This window comes from Hydra vulgaris, chromosome 01 (genome assembly GCF_038396675.1).
Source record: "Hydra vulgaris chromosome 01, alternate assembly HydraT2T_AEP".
In the NCBI taxonomy this organism is placed as follows: Eukaryota; Metazoa; Cnidaria; class Hydrozoa; order Anthoathecata; family Hydridae; genus Hydra; species Hydra vulgaris.
This window is the reverse complement of record NC_088920.1, coordinates 42050999-42078483: the sequence shown is the minus strand read 5'-3', so window position 1 is coordinate 42078483 and position 27485 is coordinate 42050999. Positions and strand designations below refer to the sequence as shown.

The 27485-nt window shown below is 26.5% G+C and overlaps 1 long non-coding RNA gene across 2 annotated transcripts; it reads left to right on the top strand.

Annotated features, from left to right (window-relative positions):
• Window positions 1-4835: 4835 nt before the first annotated feature.
• On the top strand, window positions 4836-8463 carry LOC136075346 (uncharacterized). Of its 2 annotated transcripts, XR_010635852.1 has the most exons (7): window positions 4839-5232; window positions 5960-6017; window positions 6103-6232; window positions 6820-6914; window positions 7563-7703; window positions 7995-8048; window positions 8134-8463. It is a non-coding gene; the product is annotated as an uncharacterized LOC136075346 (long non-coding RNA). The 2 variants fall into 2 exon arrangements; XR_010635853.1 differs by lacking the exon at window positions 6103-6232 and having other exon boundaries at window positions 4836-5232; window positions 5960-6035.
• Window positions 8464-27485: the final 19022 nt, after the last annotated feature.

Below are 27485 nucleotides of genomic sequence, written 5' to 3'. Positions count from 1 at the left end.
AAAGTTGTGAAATTATATAAAAATTTCAAAAAAAAAAAAAGATAATTTCATACTACAATTATTATTTTATATTTAATTGCACAAAAACTATGGTTTTTTATCTCGAAATAAAAAAATACATTTTTACAAGTTTTTAATAAAAATAAAAAATTTTTAATTTATTTTTTATAAAATAATTATTATTTTTGAAATTTATATATTATTTTGCTTCTTTTAAGTACCAGGTTGACCTACTTTTAAGGAACTATTTTTTTTTTAATTTTAGGACCCCATTGAAAAGTAAACTTACTTGAGCTGTTACTAAATATTGGAATAATTGCTTTGAAACTTTAATGATTTACTTTTTTTCATCAATTAACAACATTTAAACATCTAGCCACTTAATTATTAAAAAAAATTTTTGAACTGGTCTAATATATATATATATATATACATATATATATATATATATATATATATATATATATATATATATATATATATATATATATATATATACATATATATATATATATATATATATATATATATATATATATATATATATATATATATATATATATATATATATATATAATTAATTAGTAAAAAATACTTATCTAACTTTTATCTTCGACTTGGAGTTTCACCATTGCTGGATCATCAGGAAGAGTACTCCTGGAAGAGTACTCCTGGAATATATATATATATATATATATATATATATATATATATATATATATATATATATATATATATATATATATATATATATATATATATATATATATATATATATATGTAAATTATGTTAGTGTATTTTACAAATAGAGTGCTCAATGTTCTTAAAGAACAGAGCAATAATAAATTAGTAAAAAACACTTATCTAACTTTTATCTTCGACTTGAAGTTTCACCATTGCTGGATCATTAGGAAGAGTTACTAAATCTCAAAAAAAAATTCAATTTATAGAAAAAAATATTTTACAGGAAGTTATAAATTATTATAAAATATTTTTAATTACTATATTTTTTTGTTAACGGGAAGTTACAGAAAGTATTTATGAAATAATTTTCTTTGGAATGGGGATAGTTTAATTTGGTCATTTGTTTTTATAATTTTTTAAGAGGTATTTATTTTCGTGCCTAAATTTAGAAATTAATTCAGATTTTTTATTTAATAATTTATTAATAATTTATTGTAATAGTATCAATAGATACAAAGCTAAAATATCTAGATAGCGACATTTCGCAATAAAATCGTAATGTTGTAAAATAAAAGTCGTAATGTTACAAGTTCAGTTAAACTATTTTCTTTGTCTCTTGGAGGTTTTAATTATTGGGTGTGTACTGTAATATGTAAATTAACTATTATATATAAAAGTATAACACTTGTGTCTATCTATACAAATTGCAGTATCATAAATCATAAAGTAATAAAGCGAGCATTCTCGAATTTTATGTTTACAGTTCCAATATCTTTGATACTCATTTAAAAACTTAATACTAGTTTCGAAACCTTATTACTTGTAGTTAAATTAAATGTATTTTAAAATTTGATTTTTCTTTAATTTATAAAAAAAGTTTTTTTTTGTTGTTTAAGTTTTTTGATCACAAACTTTTGAGCTTTTTTTAAATTATTGACAAACAACAGTTTTCTCTATTTGATTGATAGCTTTTTTGATAGTAACTGAAAGACTAGTAACTAGCTTGTCCAGTGTTATGTAGATATACTTCAGAATTCTTTACATAGAATGACTTAAAGAGTTCATCTCCATTTGATGTTGTGTTATGAATAAAACGTAATGCTTTGAAAATTTTTAACTTAAAATTTTACGTAATTGGATCTGTATAAATTATATTCGTAATTGGATCTGTATAAATTATATAGTTGATTAGTTACATTTTAGTACAATTTTAACAATTCTGTGAGTTGACCAGTCACATTTCATTATAATTCTTTGTTTTGGTAATATAAGCCTTGTTTTGTTGTTTTTCTAAGAATTTCAAGTTACTATTATTATTCACAGAAATATAAATAGAGGCTAATTATTTATTTAGGGGAGCAATAATTAGGTATACCGAAGTCCGCAATTTACAGAACTTATTTTTGCGCTAAAATTCTGTTTCAATTTTATAAAACTTTTCGTTTCGCTAATTTGGTTGAATGATATTTTATTGAATTTTAGTTAATATTTAATTATAAAAATTAATACAATAAAATATACAATAAACTATAGTTTTGACAAGCATTAAAATTGAATTTATTGGCATATAAAACTATATTGTGTTTCCTAAATTTAGTAAATGTTGAGGATATTATGTTGTTTTTTTAACTTTATACGTTTTTCTATCTTATTCTTTTTTTAACTTTATACATTTTCTATGGGCATGCCAAGTTTCAAGAAGTTGTTGGGACCCGCACATACCTTATTTTAATCTATTAATATTTATTATTATAACTTTAATTTCGCTGATTAAACAATATTACAGTTTCCATAAAATCATGTAAAAAATAAACAACATCGTAAACATAAAAACCTTGATAAAAACTTTTTTAATTTTTTTATAATATATATTTATTTACTGCTATTATCAGTCAGGAACTCAAAAAAGGTAATGATGATGCGTTTATCTTCACAACCTTTTCATAAAGCCCCTTTTGTCACTCATTTAAAAAGACACTTTAATTTTTAAATTAAAATAAATATTCAATAAACAAAGTTGTTATTTTTTTTAAGTGTAAAAAATTGAAAACAAAAAATAATAAAATAAATAAGAAGAAAATAAGAAGAAGAAAAAAATTTAAAAATCTGAAAACAAATACTGTAAACTATAATATATTTATCAGGAATTAAGAAGATCTATTTTAGTTTGCCGTTTAAACGATGAAATGCTTTTTTGGTCTTTAATATTTTTATTTTGGAAATGATTCCATATTGATGGATCACGGTTTGTAATTAGAAAACTTTACTGCTGTGGTTTAATCTGCATGTATAACATTTTGTTACATTTATAAAAGCATTTTATATATGTAATAATATAATCAGATTTAAAAACAAACAAATAACAACAATTATAAATTATAACATAATGGCATCCAATGAAGGAAATACTGAAAATGGCAATGGGAGGCTGTCACCGAAAAATGTTATTGACATTGTCAGCCATTGGTGGGTTAGTTTTGCTCTTCAATAAAATTTAGTTTTAATTTTTTTATTATAAATTGATCATTTAATAAAAATATCAAAAGTGTTTATTTTAGTCAGCAAATATATAAAATTTATGTCTGTTATTTATGTTTGTAAATTTATTACTTTATTTTTGTGAGTGTATATATATATATATATATATATATATATATATATATATATATATATATATATATATATATATATATATATATATATATATATATATATATATATATATATATATTATATAACGTTTATAAAAACATTTTATAAAATTTAGTTTTTTGATAACATTTGTTTGTATTTTCCTTTTTTTAATAATTTTTTCAACTTTAAATAACTTAAACATAATTAATTTAATGTTATGTTAATTAATAAAATTATTAAATAATACTAAATAAAATTATAAAACGTGTTTATTTTAACTTTGAAACATTAACTTTAGGTCAAGTATCACTGACTAAGTATTCTTGCTCTAGATCAGCACAAAGTCAAGTATAACTAAAAACAAAAATACTTTTAGCATTTTACTGAACTTTGCTTTTGTTATGCAACCATTATTATTTTTATGTGAAAGTTTTAATATAATCATTTATAAGCATTTCTTTATGCTGTCTATGCACAATGTTGTTAGTTTCGTTAATTTGTTATTGGCTACCAGTAAAGTTAAAATTTATAATACCTATTAAATTGATAAAAGAGAAGCGCTTTTTTAATTTTGAAATAAAATTTCAAAGTTTTACTTTTTACTGTTTTGTATATGACCTTTTTTTATTACCATGAAATTAATTTTTTTTATTACCCTGAAATTAATTTTTATTATTACCCTGAAATTAATTTTTTTTATTACCCTGAAATTAATTTTATTCCCTATTTTGAAATAATTTTATAAAAAACAGTAAACTAAACTTTACAGTGTACTGAGTTTACATTTTGGATTGTTGCTAATTTAATTAGTTAAATTACTCTTGAGTTTTATGCGCAAGTGTTCTAAACGGGCTAAATAATAGGCAAAAAAACGTCTGTAAATTTTTCAAAATTTTAAAATATCATCTAGAGGTCGTCATTTTGAAAAAATGGCTTTTTTTTACAACTTTTTCAACTTTAAATTTAAATAACTTAAATAATAACTATTTTTATGTTATGTTATTTAAAAGCTTGTAAAAATGACATAGCATAAAATTAATTTTATGTTATGTTATTTAATAGCTTGTAAAATTGAAGTTGGTTTTCATTTTGCACATAATCGCGGAAATCGCCAATTAACTTGATTCCTCTTTCGGCTCAATCATTTCTTAATTCTAATTGTTTAAAAATAGTTTCTGTCGTTCAATAATCTTGGGTGAACGTCCACTCTTTTGGATTCATCTAGAGTCATTCTTGATCATTTATTAGTCTTAATAAATCAAAAGAAGCAAAAAGCCATGGCCCAATTAAAAAAAAAAAGGTTGAAAATTTTAATGTCAGAAATTCTGGTTTCCCAATTAAAAAAGCCTTGGGGTAGAAAAAGTTTCTTGCTATTATTTTTCTAGTAAAGTCTAAAAAGTTTTCATTATACAAAGGTAAAATAACAAGCTTTTCGGTTGAATACTAACCCAGTAGGCACGCAACGTTTTATTCACGTTTCAATCACGTGTATTTTAGGTGACTTCGTCCAGGTTACTATTTTACGTGAAAGTTACGTGAAAGTTACGTGCCAAAATATCGCGTCTAGCGGGACTTTTTTTTTCTTAATAAAAACCTGTGATAAGAAATATAAAATTATATTTTTTATTATATTGTTTATTTTTTTATAGTATAGTTTTTGTATTCATTATATTAGTTATAATTATTTTACTTTTATGATGATATAATTAATTTTTATTGTAGTTTAATCATAATTAAAAAAAAAAAGTCGTCTATATAATATCTTATAACGCAATGCATTTAAAACAAAACTAAATAGTCCAATATATTTTAAGTTGTAATATCTAATATCCAAATTACATCAAATTAAGTTAAATAAATTAGTATCAAGCGTCCCTATTTGCCACACGAATAAGATTAAACTCAAATACAAGGTATGCTTTTTTTCTACTTTATGATATAATATTTTAGGCTGGCGAATTTGTCCATTTTGCTTACTTAATTTAGTACAAAATAAGTTACGTTATAACAAATTTAATATCAAATTAAGTAAGCTACATGGACAAATTATAAGTTCTAGCAGAACTTATTCTTGATTCTTGAGCAATAATAATGTCTGTAGAACTTCTGTATACATTATTGCTCAAGAGTCGATTAGATAAAAACCAAAAAAAGATTTTCTTCTATTATTTGGTTTTTATCAACAAGGTTAAAGAATTTATCCAAGATAATATCAATAAACAAACGTGTTATGTTATTTATTATTGATATATGTATATATTATTATTATATACTTTATCTTTTTGTAATATATGACATCTTGATCTTGTGCTTTACTTGTTAAAAAAGGTTAATACTTATTTATTTCATTTTTTTATATTATTTAAATATTATATGATTAATATACGTATTTGAATTGTATTTATGAAACTATTATTGTATATATTATATGACTTCTATTGGTATTGTTATTATGTACAATATAAAACAGGTTATTAATGCGGATTTGTTCAATGTTTTCCCCACAAAAAGATGATTATGATGCTATGGTGTTTGAAACTGCATTATACTTATTTTTCAATGTTGACAACCTTCCGATATGTAAAGCAAGTTTCTCTCAAATATAGCATTGGTTTTTTTTAAAATTGTTTTATGATTTAGATCAAAGAAATAGTAACACCAGAAAATCTTGTTGCCAAAACAGTTGGCGACTCACCATGTAAGACTTGTGTTAAAAGTATGTGATTTAAGATTATTATTTAATAATCATATTATTATTTAAGTTTTTATTTGTTTCTTTTTAGCTAAATTTGGTGTCGCTAGCTATTATTGGAGAAAATATTGACTTATTCATTAGATTAAGTTTGATGTATGCTCTTACCCGGTTTCCTTCTTCACGTTTCAATCATGTATATTTTAGGTGTCCTCGTCCAGGTTACAATTTTACTTGATTGAAGCATGAAAGTTACGTTTCCAAAATATTGTGTATTTTGGATCTTTTTTTATTCGCAATAAAAATCTATGATTAGAAACTTGGAAAGATATTCTTTATTTACTATTTTTTTATAATTGAGTTTCAGGGATTATTTTTTTGGGATATTCCTGGAATACCAAATATTTTTCTGAAATTTATCTTTTTCCAAATATCCGAAAAGTTTTCCATAAATGCAAGTTAAAGTATATATTATTGTCATCAACTTGGCTGAATGCAAAATAAAAGGAAAAATTATGGGGAAAATATTCTGAATTTTTTCAGGATATTTTCCGCAAACAATTTTCAAAATTTTTTAAATATAATGATTATATAAAATATGTAGTTTATATATTCATTATTGTAATTACTTTTTATTATACTTTTATAATAATATAATTTTTTTGCATTGTAGTTTTATAATAATAAAATCAGGGTATAAGATATCTTATAACATCGCAATGCATTTTTGACAAAAATAAAATGTCACTTATATAATATTTTATCTAAACATATTATATTATTTTATATCTAAGTTTTATCAATTTAGGTTTAATATATTACTAAGCTTAATTCAAAATTGTGTAACGTTATGGCAGATAATTCTCATATTTCAACATGCAAAAGATCAAACCCTAACACAAGGTATACTTTTTTTTTCTACCCTATTATATAATATTTTAGACTGTCAAATTTGTCAATGTAATTAATTTAATAATAAATAAGTTCTTATAACTTATTTAATATTAAATTTATTAAGCTACATGACAAATGTTAAGTTCTGTATAAAATATTATTGACCAGGAAGATGCAATGGTATTGTTATGTTATTGCCTAGGAATATCATTCTGTAGTTAGACACAATAACCTTTTAACTTTTAAAGTTTGAGAAAATTCACTTTTCCCTCTCTTCCTCTTTTTTTGTGATTGCACCCTGTAGCAAGAATTTAATTTAGTTCATATCTTGTTGGAGAATGCAACTTGATTCTGAGTTGAATTTTCAGCTCTCAGTATTTGTTGGTGACCTAATTTGACAATACTTTATTATACATGCTTTTAGTTATATACTTAATATATTATATATAATTAGGGGTAGATGAGGCTCCTTAGCCATGGTGAATGTTTCCACAGCTAAAGGAGGCTCAAGATAAAAATCTCACCATGGGTAGGAAAATCATGATATAAAATCCCCACTATAATGTTGTGTGGTTATGGGGTAACTATTACATTTTAAAAAATTGTTATTTTTCTGTGTGCATTCTAAAATTACATTTAATGTTCAAAACTTTGTAGATTGCTCATTTAAAGCAACTTCGTGGGCTGTCACCTTTGCATCTAGTGAGTTAATGTATGAACAAGTTAAGAAACAAGTGCAAATATAAGAAGATGGAAAACAAAGAAAACAAGTTATTTAATCAGATGTTATGAGTACAGGTTTTTTCTAATCACGCGCATCAGTTATTAACTTTATATATAGATATATATTTATCTATAGACAGATATTAGATATAGATGTATATAGATAAACAATATTTTTTTAGACTTGTATTTATTATTTTGTACATCTTTTTTTTATTTATCTGTCGAATTTTTTGTTATGTCTTTTTTTATTAAATCCTTATTTATTTTTTAGCAAAAAGAGTATAAAAGTAGAAGGCAAATGATTTTTTTTATTTTTCTACATTGTATGTAGTATTGTTTTCTTAAAATTATTTAATGATTTAGATAAAAGAAAACAACTAGAAAATCTTGTTGCCAAAATGGTTGGCAACTTACCAAGTAAGATTTGTTTTAAAAGTTTGTGATTTAAGATAATTATTAAATAGTCATATTATTTTTTAAGATTTTATTCGTTTCTTTTCAGCTAAATCTGATTCATTAGATAAAGTTTGATGCGTACTCTTATAGGAGAAAAAATCGACTGATTCGTTAGATTATGTTTGAAGCGTGCTTTTATGGGAGAATATATCGACTGGTTCGTTAGATTAAGTTTGAAGTGCGCTCTTTGTGGATCGAAGCGTGCTCTTCGTAAGTTGCAGATCTATGACTTTGTACTTATTACTTATTAAATATAAGGAGGATATTTTAACAAAAGTGCAGCTTTTATTACAAATACAAAATGTTTATGTCAAGAACTGATATACTGACTAATAAAACCATGTAATTTAATACGTATTAAATATTTCCTCGACGATGAGTTTTTTTTCTTTACACGAATCCAAACACTTCGTTTTTATAAAGCATTGCTTAAATATTACGTGCCAAAATTAACGTAAAAAGCACGTCTTTTAAACATTTCATGGGGACCAAAAAGTCACCTAAATATCACGTGGCAAAAGTAACGTGAAAAACACGTCTATAAATCACGTGAATTGGTCATTTCATAGGGACCAAAAAGTCACCTAAATGTCACGTGCCAAAATAACGTGAAATTCACGTTTTTGTCACGTCGCTGTGCCTACTGGGAAAGGTGTCGGAAAATCAACAAAATTACAGCAGTTGTAATATCTGAACCTTCTCCTTGATACTAATTCATTGAAACAAAAAGTTTGAAGTTATTGACTGTAGCAAATATGGAAATCCTTGAGCAGAGAAACTGCATCGAATAAAAAAGAATAATAAACTTAGACAGGCGATGGATCTTAATTCGCTCATTATCATATAATAAATTTATCAGATATGAGTTCCATTTTTAAAATATATATAAATATAACTTGTCTCTAATTTCGAATTGTCTCTAATTTTGCATTGCACCTGGTTTGGGAACTTTGAATATTCTATCCACTGATAGCCCAAGATAGATCTGAGTTAATTCAATAAGCTCAAGATTAAGTCTTCATGAGGAAATGTTTTCTCGTCAAGGCATTGGTAAGCTCATTTCAAAACTAAGTTTGCTTGGTTAAAATATTATTGATTAGATGTCATTTAGGCCATTAAAAAAGTTTAAAGTGGATTGAAATAGAAGCTGTTGGCGAACTGATAAACAACATCAATCTGAAGCAGATGCCGTAACTTCTGAAAAGTTCTTTTCTGATATTTTGAGTAAATTTGTTAAAAGTAAAGCAGCTATTCATTACTGTCGAAATGTAGCGAAAATGTAAATGTAATGAAATGTTCAAGTTTTCTAGCATTAATATTTTAACTTTACTACTCAACTTTCTTTATTTTCACATTAAAGTCTGAACTTTTTCAATTATTTAGATTATTTGATTGTATGGCAATTGTTATAGATAATTTGTGCAATAGACACGTTTCTCTATTACTACTACAGAGACACTAAAAGACCTCAAAACCACAACAATATAGATAGTTAGTGGTATATTTAACGATGGAAACAAAGAAAGTCATCAAATGCAACACTTTGTCGTAAAATCTAAATTAAATTTAAACAGAATTAATTGAATTATTACTTAAATTATTATTTGCAAGTTAATGTGATTTCATTTTTTAATATTTCATTATTTTGAAATATCATATTTGAAATATCATAATATTTTTGATTGATTAGCCATAAATTTTCAAATCTCAGGTTAATTACAATTTTGACTTCAAAAAAAAGTTTTTATGGAGTTTTAAATTTTTTTGTTTTTAGTTATAGTAAAAAGAATATCCTTTCTCATAAGACAATAGATGAAATCCCATAAGATGAAATGCTTCTGCATCTTGCAGTATACAAATTAATGTTAAGATGCTAATTTCTCTCATTTAGATTACAAAACAAGTGTTCACATTACTGAAAATTTTTTTATAAATTGGGGGTAAAAAAGGTATACTTTTGTAGACATTAAAGATAATGGTACAATCACCCCCCCTACCCCATCTAGTCTCTGGTACCTCTGGTTATGTCAGGGGGCCAGAAAGATAAGAGCTCATTTAAACTTTGTTTTGGTAACTTATATATTAATAACTTTTTTTTAGAAATTTTTGCTTGGTATTTTTTGTTTTTTTTTTAATATAAATTTTCTGTTTATATAATAAGAAATAAAATTGCAAAGAAATATTTACATACAAAAAAAGTGGATTTATTAGAAATAGACAGGGGCTCAAAAAAGATACGGATGAATAAAGTCACCACAATCATAAGTCACAACAGGGCATAGAGCCTTGATGTGGGCTTTAGAGTTAAAATAAAATAGTTAAAAAAAACTTTGTACATCTCCATTATAATAAAAAGGCTAAAGCTTGCATAAATATTTACATTAAATCAAGAAAGTAAATACTATCATGTAGTTTTAGCAATAGTCATTTAAATATACTGGTAACTCTGTTAAGTATGTTTTAAACGCCCCACTCCGCAAGTCAGTGTATGCACGTCAAATATGAAATATGTTCCAATGTAGTAAAATTTAGTTTTTAGTTTTCATAATAGTTTCACATATTTGAATAAAAATTGCATTCATGAATATAAAATATTTTTGATTTTCGACAGTGTGTTAAACCTTCACATTAACTCTAAAATAGATCTCTGGTATTTGCTGGTGGTCTTAAATAAAATAATAGCAACTTTTTGTATATAAAAATTACAAATTTAAAAAAGAAAATTCATTTTTAGATGGTAAACATGGTGGTTAGTTGCTCTTCTAGCCCTCTTGTTACTCTCTTCGGCTCAGGACAATTTAAATTTGTAGCCCACTCTTACATCAATAATTTAATACCAAGTTATAGGTGTTTAGATAAAGAATCAATAAAGTTGTAACAATTTAAGTGAAAAAAAAAAAAAAAATTTTCCCTATATCAGAATTTTTTTTACTTAAAACAAGATTTTATAGGTTTGTTCAATTTTGATAATACCGTTAATACTGAATTAAAGACCTTTTAAATGATATATAACATTCTAGCTTTTAATTATTTTAAAAAAAACACGCAACATACCTAAAATAGTAGCTTGAAATAACTACTTGGTCCATTTAATTAATTATTTTGTTCAATGGACTTTTTACTTGAAAATTAATTGCAGTTGATCTTACGATGGAAAAATTTTAATACCAATTTTGTCAATTATCTTTTCTTAATTTGTTGTTTATTTTTCTATATCCAAAATAGGTTTAAAATACTGAAGAGAAAAATTATAAAATGAAACCGTTTGATAAAGTCTACGATATAGAGATATTGCCGAGATATCGGACTTCGACGTTTTTAGTGAAGCCATTTTAATATGACGTAATACGCTAGAAATCATTATTATATTAGGCAAAAAGATTTTTAAGATCAATAGCCGAATGAAAGGAAGTTTTATTTCTTGAACAAAATTTACAGTTTACAACCAATATAAATATATGTTGATAAAAAAAGATTTTTAGATATATAATCTTTTTCGTCAATGAAAAATTTTTTACAAAATTGTAAACGCAACAAATTGACTGGAGCAAGCAGAAGACGATGGTCTTATCATCTCGCCACGTTAATTTCAATTAAATTTTACAATCAATATCAACTAAATATAAGATAAACACAAATTATAAGATATTTAAATATATATAAATATAAGAATTCGTATAGTTAAAATAGCCAAGTAAGTGTATCTTTATAAATATAAATACAATTAAATGCATTTTTATAAATATAACCATAAACATTTCCAGCAATTGTGTAAATGAAAAAAAAAAAAAAATTTCAAGACGTTTAAAAGTTTTTTTAAAATGAGAGATTGTTTCAGTAATGTTGAGGTCAAGTAACTGTTGTTTAACAACGCGTTTAAAATGTTGAAAAGAGTTTATCGTTTTAATCTCATTTGTGAGAAATGAGTTCCACAATTGTGGTCCTCTTCTAGATATTGAGAATTTGAATTGTCTCAAAGATATTTTTGGAATATATTAGTTCTGCTTAGAATGTTTTGCTTCGTATTTATGATCAATAAGTTTGAAGTAATTATGGAATATTTTTGGGACCAAATTATCTTTTAATTTAAACATAAACTGAAGGATGTTATAGATGTTTTGTCTCTCAGTTCTATCATTATTTGTTTAGCACTAACATATCTATTTGTGAATATGCGGCAAGCTTACTTTTGTTTTTTATAGAATAAAGCTAGTCTTGATTGCTAAGTACTTGCCCAGGCAATATTGCAGTAGCTAATGTAGCTATGAACAAATACAAAGTATAAACTTTTTAGACATACTTTATTTAAAATATACTTAGTTTTATTCATAATCTCAATGCTTTTAGATATTTTCTTTTCTAACAACTTAATATGCTCTTTCCAGCTAATATTTTCATCTAGAATGACTCCTAAAAACTTCATAGAAAAAGCTCTTTTTAATTTTGTTTCGTCAGCTAAAATATCTAGAAGTTTTAATGGTAATGTGTCTGGCTGATGGTTTTGTTAAAAGAATGTATTTGCTTTTTTCAATAATCAAGGAAAGTTTGTTGGGCTTCAACCAATCACTTAGCTCTTCAAGCTCCTAATTTACTGTCTTAAAAATAGTTTTAATATTTGAGTGGGTGTAGAAAGCTTGGGTGTCATCTGCAAAAAGAATAAAATTCAGTATACGAGAAGATAAAAGTATATTATTAATATAGACAAGAAAAAGCAAAGGACCTAAAATAGATCCCTGGGGAACGCCACAAGTAATAGTTTCAAGGGAAGTGTAAATTTTATTGTAATATAAAGCTTGTTTCCGATTGTTTAGATAGCAACTAAACTATTTTAAATAGTTTAGTTGCTATCTAAACAATCTAAAAATATTACTTGTTATGGACCTAGAATAGACCCCCAGGGATCTATTCTAGGTCCATAACAAGTAATATTTTACGACGATGACAATGAGCTTCTTTTAGAATTTTAATTTTATCTTTATATCTTAGTAGTTTCATTATTATAGTTCTCGGTCGTTCTTCTTTTTTGTAACCTGTGCGGTGAGCTCTATCAATTTCAACTTCATTGACTCTTAAAGTATTAGATAGTAGTTTTAAAACTTTATCTTCGGTCTCATCCTAGGTTTCGACTATACTTTTGGTAATACTTGCTATTCTAAGATTATTTCGTCTTGATTGATCTTCTAATGTCTGGGACCGCCTAAAAAGCCGAATTCTAAAACGCCGTAAAGCCGAAATGCCGAAAAAAACGGCGTAATAATAGACATGCAGTAACCGTATAATAAGACAATGAAAAGTTAAGTATCCCCGGATTTTTTATCGCGCATTTGTAAATGCGAAAGTTTAAAAGGACAGAAGAAAAAGCCAAATTTGGCTTTTGCTTCTGTCCTTTTAAACTTTTGCGAATGATAACAGAAAAAGAGGAGAAATAAAAACTAATGTTTATGAAATTATTTTTAAATTTGTTTGCTAATTTCATATTCAGTAGTAATATCGAGAGGGTTTGCGTAAAAGTTATTAACTAATTAAACTTAGAAAATTTTAATTGGAGTTGTTGATAATGACCAGGGTAAACCATAAAGCAAGCGAATTCTCAGATAAATAATTACAAGAATAATGTGTTAAGAAAAAAACCTTTGTTGCTGTGTAAGAGAACCAACCGGTACACTACAACAACTTGAGGCAAACCTTGTCTTCAAGCAGAGAGCATTTCTTGTGATATCAATACTTGTTACACAATGATGGAAAATATTCCGTGGGCCTAAATTCATGTAAAAATGAATCCTTTTACATTGAGCAACATTGACGATATCTTTGGAGGTCGACACCAGTAACTAGCGCCTTTTATGAATCTTTTCAAGCTATTGCGAGCGATATTAAACAGACCAGAACATTTTGATATATTCCAAATGACAGAACAAAATGTAGCTTTTAGCTTTTTTGGTCTCATTTAAAAGTGTAAGGCCTTTTAGAAAGAGTTTTTTTATATATCCTAGTTTTAAATAACATCAATTATTTCATTGAACAGAAAAAAGCCACATTTAATTTCTAAAGTACGCAGACAATTAATTAATAAATCATCTCGCAGTACTTATTCAAAAAGATTCCATCAATGGATTAGTCACCTTGAGTATACCCAAAGGCTTCAAAAATGCAAACTTGACAACAAACATTTGTAGAAAATTAAGATGGTTTTATAGTTAGAATTTTTTTTCCATTTAGTAAGGTATCAAATAAAAAATGTTGAGTGTTGTAAAAATGCATGGCTTTGAAATGCTGTTATTGTGCTCATATGAGCAGTGGCGGTTTAAGTCATCAGAGAGACGTAAACAGTGGAACTGTATTTATCCAGAACATCCTCTTCTCTACCAATGACAGTAATTAGACTAGAGTCGGCATCGAACCTCTTGGTTCTGAGCCACAATTCTAATAACAGCGCCACAGTTTCTATTTATTAAAAGCTACCTATATATATATATATATATATATATATACATATATATATATATATATATATATATATATATATATATATATATATATATATATATATATATAATAATAATAATAAGAAGAAGAAGAAGAAGAAGAAGAAGAAGAAATACAAATTTATTTTCATTTTATCTAAAAATGTTAACAAATGTTATAAAAAATATTATAATCCTAATATATCGACCATTTTTCTGACGCAATATTTAGATATCAATTTCATGATTTTTTGTAAATGAAAAACATTCATTTTTACCATATTTAGGTGATTTTCTCGGGTCAATACCTTGTTCAACCAGCCCAAAATAAGTAAGAGTTATACTGCTACATCAGGGATTACTGAAACAACAAATTTATTTATTGGTTTAGTATTATTATTGTATTTATATAATGGTGAGGACGGACGGAGAAAAATTAACACAATTAAATTATAAAAAAGTAATATGATAATTAGTAAATATATTTTAAAGCTCTATTATTTATAAAAATTCAAAAATTTTAAAAAATAAAAGTAAATATAAAATTTTAATCAAAAAAATATTGGCTGTATCCTCATATTATATTAGAGAGATAATTTTTTAAAGCCTATAGTGTTACTTAATTAATTGATGATGTCGAGTGCACTATTAAAAAAAGAGTTTTTCAAAAGTTACACATAAAAACGTTTTTCATATTTTGGAACACTGTTAAATAAAAATGAACTGCAAAAAAGTAAGAAAAACCAATTTACTATGTGAAATATAATTCTTAATTTTGGAACTGAGAAACTGATATTGTTACATAAACTATGCACAACATTTAATACACAACCAGCCATATAATAAAGGCCAGCATTCGCCTGATCATTTAAAAACTTTTACCACCCATATAAGTAATATCATCTTTCATCAGGTCGATTGCGCAATGATCTGAATGTACACCGGAGCAAAGACAAAAAGTTCCTTCGATGAATTCAAGCAAACTTTACTGGTTCTCCTTATATATTATAACTATCACCATTTAGTAACAACAAATAAGTAAATATTTCATAATCTTATTAATAAGGCTAAATAAATTGGATTGAATCTAAAGTGATTGAGTTTAAAATAATTGTTAAAACAGCAATATATATATATATATATATATATAAATATATATATATATATATATATATATATATATATATATATAAATATATATATATATATATATATATATATATATATATATATATATATATATATATATATACATATATATACTTTTTCCAAAATGGAGTTGTAAATGAATGGAATAACTTACCATCTGAAATAGTAGAAGCTGCTTTAATAAATAACTTCAAAAATAAATTAGACAAATCTGAATTTTGCCGAAATTATTTGTTAACACATAAATAAAAAACAAACTGAGCTGTTACATTGCAATATCTACAATTATCGAACTTCGTAACTGTTAACACCAGTTGTTACAGTTATACCTTATTATTATTATTAATATCTAACTATCTATCTATCTATCTATCTATCTATCTATCTATCTATATATATATATATATATATATATATATATATATATATATATATATATATATATATATATATATATATATATATATATATATATATATATTAGGGTGGTCCAGATTTGTGTGGTAAAAATTCAAAATATGCCTACATTATCTCCACAAGCCTAATTTTGTTCGACTATGCTTAGAGAATAACCATACAAAAAATTGGACCAATCTGAACAGCTTTAGAGGTCGCAATGGTTTCATCATTTTTTTGACAATACTCATTTTTTAAGAATTTATACAAATTTTTGCATAATTGAACATCTATCTCAACACGGGTAAATAAATTAATGCTTGCTGAAAAGCAGATGCTATATGAATTCACTTATATATCTAATATTTTTTAGTTGTCTATTATTTGGTGCCTAATTTGTAATAGGCACATGTCTGCAGTATTTCAATAAACAATTTAAGGGTTAATAAAGGGTTATTTTTTTTATTTCCGGTAACAAATATTTTAATTTTTTATACTTAATATTCTTATATCAACAGATTTTTCACGTGTTTCACAAATTTGCTGTTCTGTTTATGATGAACTCATGTCTAGATATAACATTAGTTCATTCTTTGCTGTATTTCTTATTAGGAATATTCTTATTACTCTACGTTATTATGAGAATGTTGGTTTATTTCAAGATTTTTAATTCAATTGAAATGGTTTTATTTTCAATCGAATAGAAAATCTTGAATGTATAACAAATATTTTTGTTTTTAATCTGTAACATATTATTTTTTGACTTATAATGGGGAACTTCATTACTTCTTTTAGACGCTCAAAGATTCCTGATGCATATAAAAGTTTTCCTTTCAGTTTTAATAAATTAACTTCATATACAAAGTTCATTTTGTTTTCTAAACAGTAACAAGTTCTCCTCTTACTAGACAGTTTTATTATTATAATTCGATTAGAACATACCTTCTTTTATAGACAGCACTTTCCAAAGCTTCTCCCAATGCTCCCAATAGCGTGACAATTTTCTAAACATAAACAAACAAAAAAGTATATTTTTAAAGACTTCATTAAAGTTTCTTCAACAAACTTTATTGAAGTTTGTTGCTAAACTAATTACTCTATATTTACTGTCAATAAAATAAATATGCTTAGCAATCGTTTCAGCTTATTTAAGGAAAACATGGCTGTTTTCCTTAAATAAGTAAGATAAAGTATTTGAGATTTGGTCAAAGAGATGGATCAACCATACTATTAAAACAGCCATATTTCAAAGATCACTTAATATTAAAGTTAATAAAACTTTAAAATTAAAAAAAAACTAAAAGAAGAACTTTAAATTCTTTAATCTCAAATTTTTCATTATAGTATTATCCCTTAATATTTGTTAACTAAAACAAATTTGAAAAAACTCAGATCAATTAATCTTTAATCTGTGTAACACAGAATAAAGAAACAAATAGAAAAAATTAACAACAAAAATTTGACTACTTAGTCTTGCTGGGATAACAAATTTTTATCTTTTTATATTTAACATTAGTGACAGATTTTCCTCTTTTTGTACAGGTTCCACTAAACTTACCTGTTGGAAGTCACTCTTATTTTGGTATACGACACACAGGTGCCATACCAATACAAAATTTATTGCTACACTATTTTTTTTAACTTTACATGTTTTCAATTTTCAAAACATTAAAACATTTTCGAAATTCAAAACATTATTATAAAAAATGCGGGGGTTGATTACCGGTTTATCATTGCTTTCATTCCGCTGTCGCGTTAAATAAGTAGATCGTTAAATAAGTAGACAGTCAGTTCTGCGCAAGCGTTACACATGCGCAGTAACGGCGTAAAGTTTCCGTTAGGTAGGTTAAATCTATCGTTAAATAAGTAGCTTTGTTTCCGTAAGGTATAAACTCAAAAAACAAAAATGATCATATTTTTAAATTTTTTTAAACTATGTAATTAAAATGCCAGTCTATAATTACTCTGTTGAAGATGTTTAGCAGTATTTCTCTGATGGAATAATAAACTATTATAATAAAAAATGTCAACTTTGTGGTATGTGTATATATAATCAACTATTTAAGTTAAACTTTTATATAATTTATGATTAAAAGTTTATTATTATTGTACATTTTATATTATTGTATGTTTCCGAAGTTAATTTTGTACTATGTCTCAGCATCTCAAAACCCACCAATTTTTAAACCCTTCTACTTGATAGAATTTTATTAGTATAAGTCAATATACTTATACTAATACAAAGTAATTAGTAAAGAGATATGATCGTATCAGTTTCGCCATTTTTAGACAAGTCTGGGGCCTTGAATTTGGGCATTGAAAAAATCTGGCCACAGGTACACAAACTTCCCCTAGACCTTATTGGATCTCTTACCTCTACAAAACTTATAAAAAAATATGTTATTACATTTACTGATCATTGAAGTAAATATATTGAAAAATTAATTTATGTAACTACTTTATTTTATAGATTGTTGTATCACATCAAAAAGAACTTTTTTAAGTTGAGCGTAAAACGCCTCATGTATCTTAATACAGTTCAACATTTATATACAAACTAATTCTCTTGATAATTACAATTATTTCCTTATATTATATACAAATATATAAAAAGTCTATATACATATGCAATTATTTACATGTAACGCAAATCATTCGTAAGCTTTAAAAAATCATTAAATATAATTACACTTAAGACTTCCCCTTGGTCATAACAACCATCTCATCTCGAGGACTAAAACGCTCAGGAGCCCTTCTTTTCCGCGTGCTTTTTTGTAACACTGGTGTCTTGTTTGTTTTTTCTCCAGGCAACGTATACTTATTCATCATCTTCAGGATCCTTATTTAAATCAGTCACCTCTTACTTGTCCGAGTTCTTCATTCGAATCGTTGTCAACTCTTACTTGTTCTAGGTCTCTTATATGTCGACACATTTTGTCCACTTTTACCGTTTGCTCCAAGATTATCCCTGTAACTATTCCGATTTTATATATATATATATATATATATATTTTTTTTTTTTTATTCAAATTTTTTTTGTTCTTTAATCCTTACAAATTCGTAAAATATAATAGAATCTTTACAGAGTAAATAGAATTAAAAAAAAAAAAAATTTACAAAGTTACGTTATACAAAAAAATATATAAAGTAAAACTGTAAAGTATTAGAAATTACTTCAAAGAACGCGGAAAACTTGCAGAAGACCGACGGTCTTGTCATCAAGAAACCGCTATGCGTTACTAATATTTTTGAATGCTTTTTTTTAAAATAAGTTTTTTTATAATAATAATGTTATCGGTTTTCGGCAGAATGAGAATAAAAATCCAAAATGCAAAAAAACAAAGAATGCAGACAAAAAGAAGTTTTTAATTTTTTGATTTTATTTCAATACACATTAATATAAGTAGGTACACGATTTGCTAAATAGGTAAATTGCTAAATAGGTAATATATAGTCGTTCGAGTGTTGATAAATAAGCCTATTATTTGCTTTTGTGTTTTTGTTATTGCTGTTGTTTTTGAGTTCTTTAGAGTTTTTTGGGTTATTTAGAGTTTTTTGAGTTATTAGAGTTTACATTAGTTTCGGAACAAAGTTAGATTTATACATAGTTTTAAATGTTTTTAGGTTAATAAAAGTTCATAAAGTTGTTAGTGTTTAAAATGAGATCTTTTAATAACGTTTTCAGAGTATTTAAGTTATTCGATTTTTCCAGTTGAGTATTTTTTGATATTAATTTATTATATAGATAAGGACCACGGTACGAAATGGAAAAGTGCGAGAGATTTGTTTTTTTAAAAGGTACGTTGAAGTTTCCCGTTCCTCTGGTATGGTATCTATTTTTGCTATTTTGGAAAAAATTCTTCGAAAAGTAAGAAGGAACAAATCCAAGTTTATATTTGAGCATAAATAACAAATTTTGGAATATATTGATTTGATATACATTTAATGCTTTCAAATTTTTTAAAAGTGGCTCAGCATGCGAGAGTCTATCCTTATTAAAAACTATTCTTGCAGCATGTTTTTGCTTTCGATATAGTGTGGTTAGTTTGGATCTATGAGTGCTCGCCCATGCAACATTAGCGTATATATAGTAGCTTTGTATAAACAAGAAGTATAGGAACTTTAAATTATCAGGAGACAGAATAGAACTACCTTTGTAGAGGATACCAATGTTTTTTGATATTTTGGTATTTAATATATCTATATGTGATTTCCATGAGATGTTCTCATCAATAAGTATCCCAAGAAATTTAGTTGCTTGGGTTCTCTCTATTTCTTTAGTATCTATATTTAGCGAAGGTAAATCGGGTGGTATTTTTTTAAGGTTAGAATGAAAAAGAATGTATTTGGTTTTTTCTGTGTTTAACGATAATTTGTTAGATTTTAACCAACTGTTTATTTTTTCAAGTTCAGTATTTGTAGTTTCATAAAGTTCTGTAATTGATGAGAATGCATAAAATAAATTGGTGTCGTCCGCGAACATTATGAAATCTAATTTACTTGAGGCTTTAGGAAGATCGTTTATGTATATTAAAAACAAAAGAGGTGCAAGAATGGAACCTTGGGGGACACCGCATTTTATTTTGAGAAATTTTGAAAAATTTTTATCATGTGCAATAACGCATTGTTTTCTGTCTAGTAAAAAATTTTTGAACCAGTTTGGTGCAGCACCTTTTATCCCATACTTTTCCATTTTCCTAATTAAGATAGCGTGATCTACTGTGTTAAACGCCTTAGATAAATCAACAAAGACTCCAAGGACGTATTTTTTGTTTTCAAAGGAAACATTTATATTATTTATAAGATCAAGAATTGCGTGTTCGGTTGAATGTTGCTTTTGGAAGCCAAACTGTTTTTCATTTAGGATTTTGTTATTTGTTAGATATTTATACAGTTTATTGTATATTACTCTCTCTAAAGTTTTGAAAATACAGGTAGCACTGAGATAGGTCTGTAGTTATTTAGTGTAAATGCATCACCGGTTTTTAATACTGGTATTACCTTAGCTATTTTTAATTTATTCGGTACGGATCCTGTAATAATTGAAGATTTAAAAATTTCCTAGATTGGTTGTTTTATCTCTGGAAACACATTTACAACTATATAGCTACAAATGTCGTCTATACCAGGGGCCTTATTCGTCTTAAGAGAGTTTTTTGCAATTTCTAGTTCTTCATGGTTTAGTTCAGAGAAAATATTTAAACAGAAATGTTGGTTTGTGATATAGGTTTTGAAGGAGATATCAGGGCATTAAATTTTTGAAGCCATATTAGGGCCTATGTTTGCAAAAAAGCTATTGAAGTTTTCAACGATAGAAGTTTTGTCGATATATTCAGTTTCGTTAACGATAATTTTATCGGGTAAATTATTTGATTTAGTATAGTTTTTACCTATTATTTCTTTCAATATGTTCCAGGTTTTTTTAATATCACTTTTGCTTTTTTGTAGTTGTTTTGAATAATATACTTTTTTTGAATTTTTTCTAATTTTTTCAAATAGATTTTTGTATTCCTTGTATGTAGTTAAGTTAGTTTCGTTTCTGTTTTTTAAATACTTGATATAGAGTTTTTGCTTTGTTTTTGATGATTTTCTAATCCCCTTAGTTATCCATGGGCAGTTTAGATACTTTAGCTTTATTTCTTTCTCTTCAACAGGAAAATGTCTATTGTAGTGATCTAGAAAAATGTTTACAAATAAATTGTATGCGGAATTTGTGTGTCCAAGGTTACATTCTTGATACACTTCATCCCAATTTACTACCGATAGCGAGTCTTTAAAATTTTTAATAGAGAACTGGTTGATTTTTCTTTTATATACTTTAGTTTTAGGATTGTTATAGGTTCTTAAATCTTGAGATAATGAAAAATAAATAGGAAAATGGTCTGATAAATCGGTTTTGATAATTCCTGTTTTTAAGGAAGTTTCGAGAAATGTATTTGTTAATATATTGTCTATTGCAGAGACGGAGGTTGGGGTTATCCGAGTAGGTTTGTTAATGATTGGAAGGATACATAATTGAAATAGATTATCAAAAAAGAGTTTAGTAACCGCGTTTTCTTTGTAGTTTAGACTGTTAATATTTAAATCTTCTATAAAGAAAATATTTATTCCCTTGTCATTTATTTTAAGAAAAATTTCATTTAAAAAATTTGAAAATTTAGTTATATCACCTTCTGGAGGTCTATAGCAAGTGGAAATTATAATATTTTTTGAATTATTACCCGTTATCTCAATAGTAAAGACTTCGCTATCAGTGTCTGAGATGGAGAGGTCTGGTCTTACTTTAAACACTTGATTATCTCGGATATACGTTGCGATCCCTCCTCCCCTTTTGATTGTTTTTCTTTCAAAAGATAATAGTTTATAATTTGGAATTTGAAAATTTGTGTTCGTTTGAAATAATTACATCAGAACACCACGTTTCAGTTATGCAAATCATACTGAATGAGTAGTTGCAATCTATTAAAAAGTGTTTTAGTTTATCAAAATTTTTATTTATACTTCTTATATTTATGTGTATTGAGAGTTGCATTGGTTAACCGGGGGTTTAACCCATACTTTATCGCCAAGTTTGAATTTATTGGTTATCTTCTTATAGGAATCATGTGCGTTCTTGTTGTTATCAATTCCTCTTACTTTAATTTGTATTGATATAACTTATTTGCAGGTGCAGTAGAAGACTTACAACCATCTTTTGGACTAACGTTATACCAATAAACTGCCTTCAGTATGCTGCACGGAACTCTCTTCGCCGTTCTTTTGACAGTTTGGTGACATCGTTCTGCAATTCCATTTTCAGAAGGTGCATAAGCGCATCTGAATCGAAGTTTAACGTTCCATTTATGTACAAACTGCGAAAACAATGTGCTTCGAAATGCAGTATCATTGTCCGTCAGTATTTCATCCGGACCTCCTCGTTCGAGAAATATCGCGTTTAATTCTTGAATAACACATGTGCTGGTTTGATCTATAAGATAATGCCATATAGCATACCGTGTTGGTCCACAGTCGATTAAAGTAAGACTGTGTTTCTGCTGCCCCTCATAATGAGTTATGTCCATGCTATGTCGTTGCCACGTTTTCTTTACTTCTATTTTCCGTTTCGGCCATTTTATTGGACTTGGATCAATTGATTGACAGGCTATGCATTTCTCAACCACTTTTTTTACTTTTTCCTTGCTCACTGACGGTACTCTTCCTTGCTCACTGACAGTACTCTTCAAAAAACTCTAAAATTTTAGATTGTTTGATAAAGTCTGCTTATTTTCCTCAAACCAATCAACGAGAAAAAGGTTCAGAGTTTAAACTGGTAATGGTAAAGCTTTGAAAAAAGCTATTTGTCAATAATAGCATCATTGTAAAAAGGGGCTGTCGAAGTTCAAATTTCTCTAAAATTTTCTTTAAAGTTTGTCAATACAGTCTAAAGACTAGGTCTTAGATATTTTAAGAGACTCATCTGGCTGGCTTGATGACACCTTGATTGATATAGCAAAAAGTTTGTTTTTATATCAGTTTTCTAAAATATTTGGGTTTCCAAGTTTAAGATATCTGGGTTTTTTGCATTTTTAGTTGTTTTAATTCAGGTGGTTTTTCAGAAAGTTACAGTGTAGGCAAATGATCAATGTTAGAAAATCATATTGGGTGTTTTTAAGTAATGTGTCCTGATGTTGGTCCACATTGGAAGTGTGTTCAGTTTTATGATTCACTCTTTAATAGTTTAAGTTAAGATGATGCGCCATTGTTAGTGCATAGAGTTGCACATGAAAATGATTGTAATCTTTTCTTAAAAGGAAATGTATCGGCTTCGTGTAGCAGTATCAACTCAAGTTTAATTATAGAAAAAGATAATGACATGAGGTAGCATTATCTGAAATATATTAAGAATGGTAAATTAGAGATGTTTCCTTTTGTTACTGCGTTATACTGTCATAAAAGGTGTGTCTTTAGTACTATCATTGTTGTGAATGTATCATATTATTTCTGCTGTTTTTTGTTTTTTGCTTTTATGACTTATTTGAATATTTAAATTCAATCAATATACATAAATACGTTTTTTTGTTTTTTATTGTTGATTTGTTTAGGCTCCTTATGTTTTAGTTAATATTTAAAAAGTTCATTACTTATTTTATTTTTGTAAGTGCCTTATAGATGTCTAAAGTTATACAATTGGCTAATTTAGGTCAACTATTGCTTGTTCTTTATTTTATTATTGGCATGTTGATTTGTTTTGCTCACTTTGTAGTTGTTTTTTTCTTACTGCCATCAGTTATTCAACTAGGGTTATCAATATAAGATATAGTTAATAGGTACAATTATCAAATTTCTTTATTTACATACATTTGTTGCAATTGCAGTTAACTATAGCTATTATTACAACTACACCAAAAGTAGTATTTAAAAATATGGCTATGTAATTTTTAATTATATCATTATGATATTTGATCAATTTTTTAAAGAATATTGTGAAAGTATAAACTATAGTGGCATGTTGATACCATGGCTGTTTTAACATTTTTAACATTTATATGGTTTAAAAATTCAAATCCTTCTGGCACACAATTAGAGTTCATTTTGTAAATCAATTTATTGACATATATATTGATCAATGCATTTATTAAGTACTCTTCTGGCACAAAAGCAGGTATTTTTATCATTTATTTATTTTCATTCTTTGCGATTTTATGATTATGATTATATTTTGCGATATTATACTATATTTCTATTCTATATAGGCTTGTAATTCCATGTGAAAAAATCGAATTTCTTCCAAAAATCCCCAAGTTTCAACCAAGTTAAATTTTTTCAAAAGGACTTATTTTATTTTGATATTTAAATTGTGTAAGCATATTTTGATCTTATTTTCAAAATAAAGTTTTAGTGTAGCATGAAGTTTCTTTAATATCGTTTTTATTTAAAACATTCACATAGTAAGAAATAGTAAACTAAGTTTAGGTCACATTTTATATTATTATTGCGCTATACATACATTAAAACCACTAAAATCGTCAAATAATACCCGTTCAGGTTGTTCTTCAACGGTGGTAATGTAGTGGTGTAGTGGTTGAGCGCTCGCCTCATAATCGAGAAGTTTCGAGTTCAATCACCATCACGTCCCTCGCAGTACCGCGCTCAACTTACTTCTCCGCTTAGCGGTCTTGTTTGTCATGATTTGTGTTTCAAAGTTATAGAGTTGAGAGAGGGTTGTAACAACAACTAAAACAGTTTCCTCAACTGTAGTGGCTTTTTTGGCCTTGAGGAGGTAAATTAACACACACAAAAAGGCTAGACACGAATTAATAAATTCTCTTTTCTTTTTTCTGCAATAACATCAGAATATTTTCCTTACTATTTATCTGCGTAGAATCAAGTAACAATTGCAAATTTTACAATTTTTAGGTGTAAGGGTTAAAGATAAATAATTTAATGTGAAACATTTTGCTAAAGTCCAGTTAGATTATTTAGGAATACGATAAACTTTCTTGTGAGATGACTGTTTTATTTGATATCATTAATACGGTTGAATGACCTAAAAAAACCTTTTCCTTAAAATTATGTTTCTTATCATACTATGCTATAAAGATCTAAATTACGACTAGAATATACTTCGTGAGTTAAATATTAATAAAAGTAGTAAATTATCACTATTAACATGCTGTAAAATAATAACAATTCGCACGACAAACAAAATGCTTTAAGTACGGTTAACATAAGTTTTTTTTTAATTTGTTCGTCTGGGTCAACAAAAATGCCATGATTGTTCTACTTATTTAACATGACACCGTTTTTTATTCAGTTTCTCTTAGAAGGTTTTTCAGCATTTGGGCGTTTCGGCTTTTTAGAATTCGGCGTTTTGGAAACTCCCCTAATATACTATTTTTCTCGCTAATATTTTTATAGGACTTTCTTTCTCTAAGCTATTACATGTCGTTTTAATTTTTTGGTCGATTGTAGTATGTTCGTGAAAGTTAAGACTATCTTTTAATTCATCAAGTTCTTTTTCTAATTTGTTTATTTTGTTTATACTTTCCGCCGATTTATTTTCAATTTGGCTTAATCGATCATTTATTATTTTTAAATTAGAGCCTAAAATCTCAACAAAGTTTTTTACTTGTTGCTTTAGCATAATTTCAATTTCTTTTTTGTATTTGCTGAACATTTCTGTCAACATTTTCTTTATGTCTGATTTTGTTACTGCCATAATAATCTCTTTGATTTGCTATCAATAAGGTGGGATTTTAATAATACAATATAAATATATTAGACACTTTCTGTTTAAGTACAATTTGATACTTTGCAATTATTACTACGATAACAATGGATTCAAAAACTAAATAATTTCTCAGCAAGGTTAATTATGTCACCATTTTTAAGCTGCCATCTTAACGCGTGTTGAAAATTCCTTTGATGATTTTACTAGCTGACAAAACAAAAGCAGATCTATAAGAGGAGGGATCCAGAGGGCAGATCCAGCATATTTTGGTCTTCAAGATATCTAACTTCCAGACATAGAACTCCAAACATTTATATGTTTATACTTATATCAAATAAAGATGCTTTGCAAAAAATTGCGGTTATTGGAGCCTGGAAACAAAAAAAAACCCAAAATGTTTGCCCCTTTCAAACGTGAGAGTAACAAGTTGAAATATTTTTTGTACTATTTTCAACTAGACTTATATTCATTGGAAATATTAAGTTTCATTGTATAATTTCTTAGCGTGCAAAAAAAATGACCATATAAAATTTGCAATCCCCAAATTGAGGGGGGTTTAAACTTTATATGGTCGTAATTTTTGAACGCTAAAATATTTTACTATGAAATTTAAAATTTATCGATGAATATAAGTCTAGTTGAAAATAGTACAAAAAAAATTTCATCAACTGGTTGCTCTCATGTTTGGGGCAGAGGGGAGATTTTGGGGCTTTTTTGTTCTCAGGCTCCAATCATCGAAATTTTTTGCAAAGCATCCTTATTTGACATAAGCATAAACATATAAATGTTTTGAGTTTGCTCCATATCAAGAATTTAGCTCAAAGACCAAAAAATGCTGATCCACCCCTGGGAGAGAGGAGGAACGATGCTATTTTGAAAAGAAATTTTTATAACTAATGCCTCTGTAACTTTAACTTTTCTTGTAAATCATACCTTTTTTTACCTGTTCTTGATCGTCATAGCATCAATAATAAGAGCACAATATTTGAAGCACAATATCTGTTTTCTTTTTCTTATTTTTTTTTACTTTACTGTTGTATCTGCGACCTTTTGGCTGTTAATTTTTGCATCAAAATTAGTTTGTAATGATTTCATAAGAAAAATGTTTTCAAGGGTATGTTGGTAGTAGATTCACTCGTGTTCGTATTGTTAAAACAATATAATGTTAAAGTATGCCGT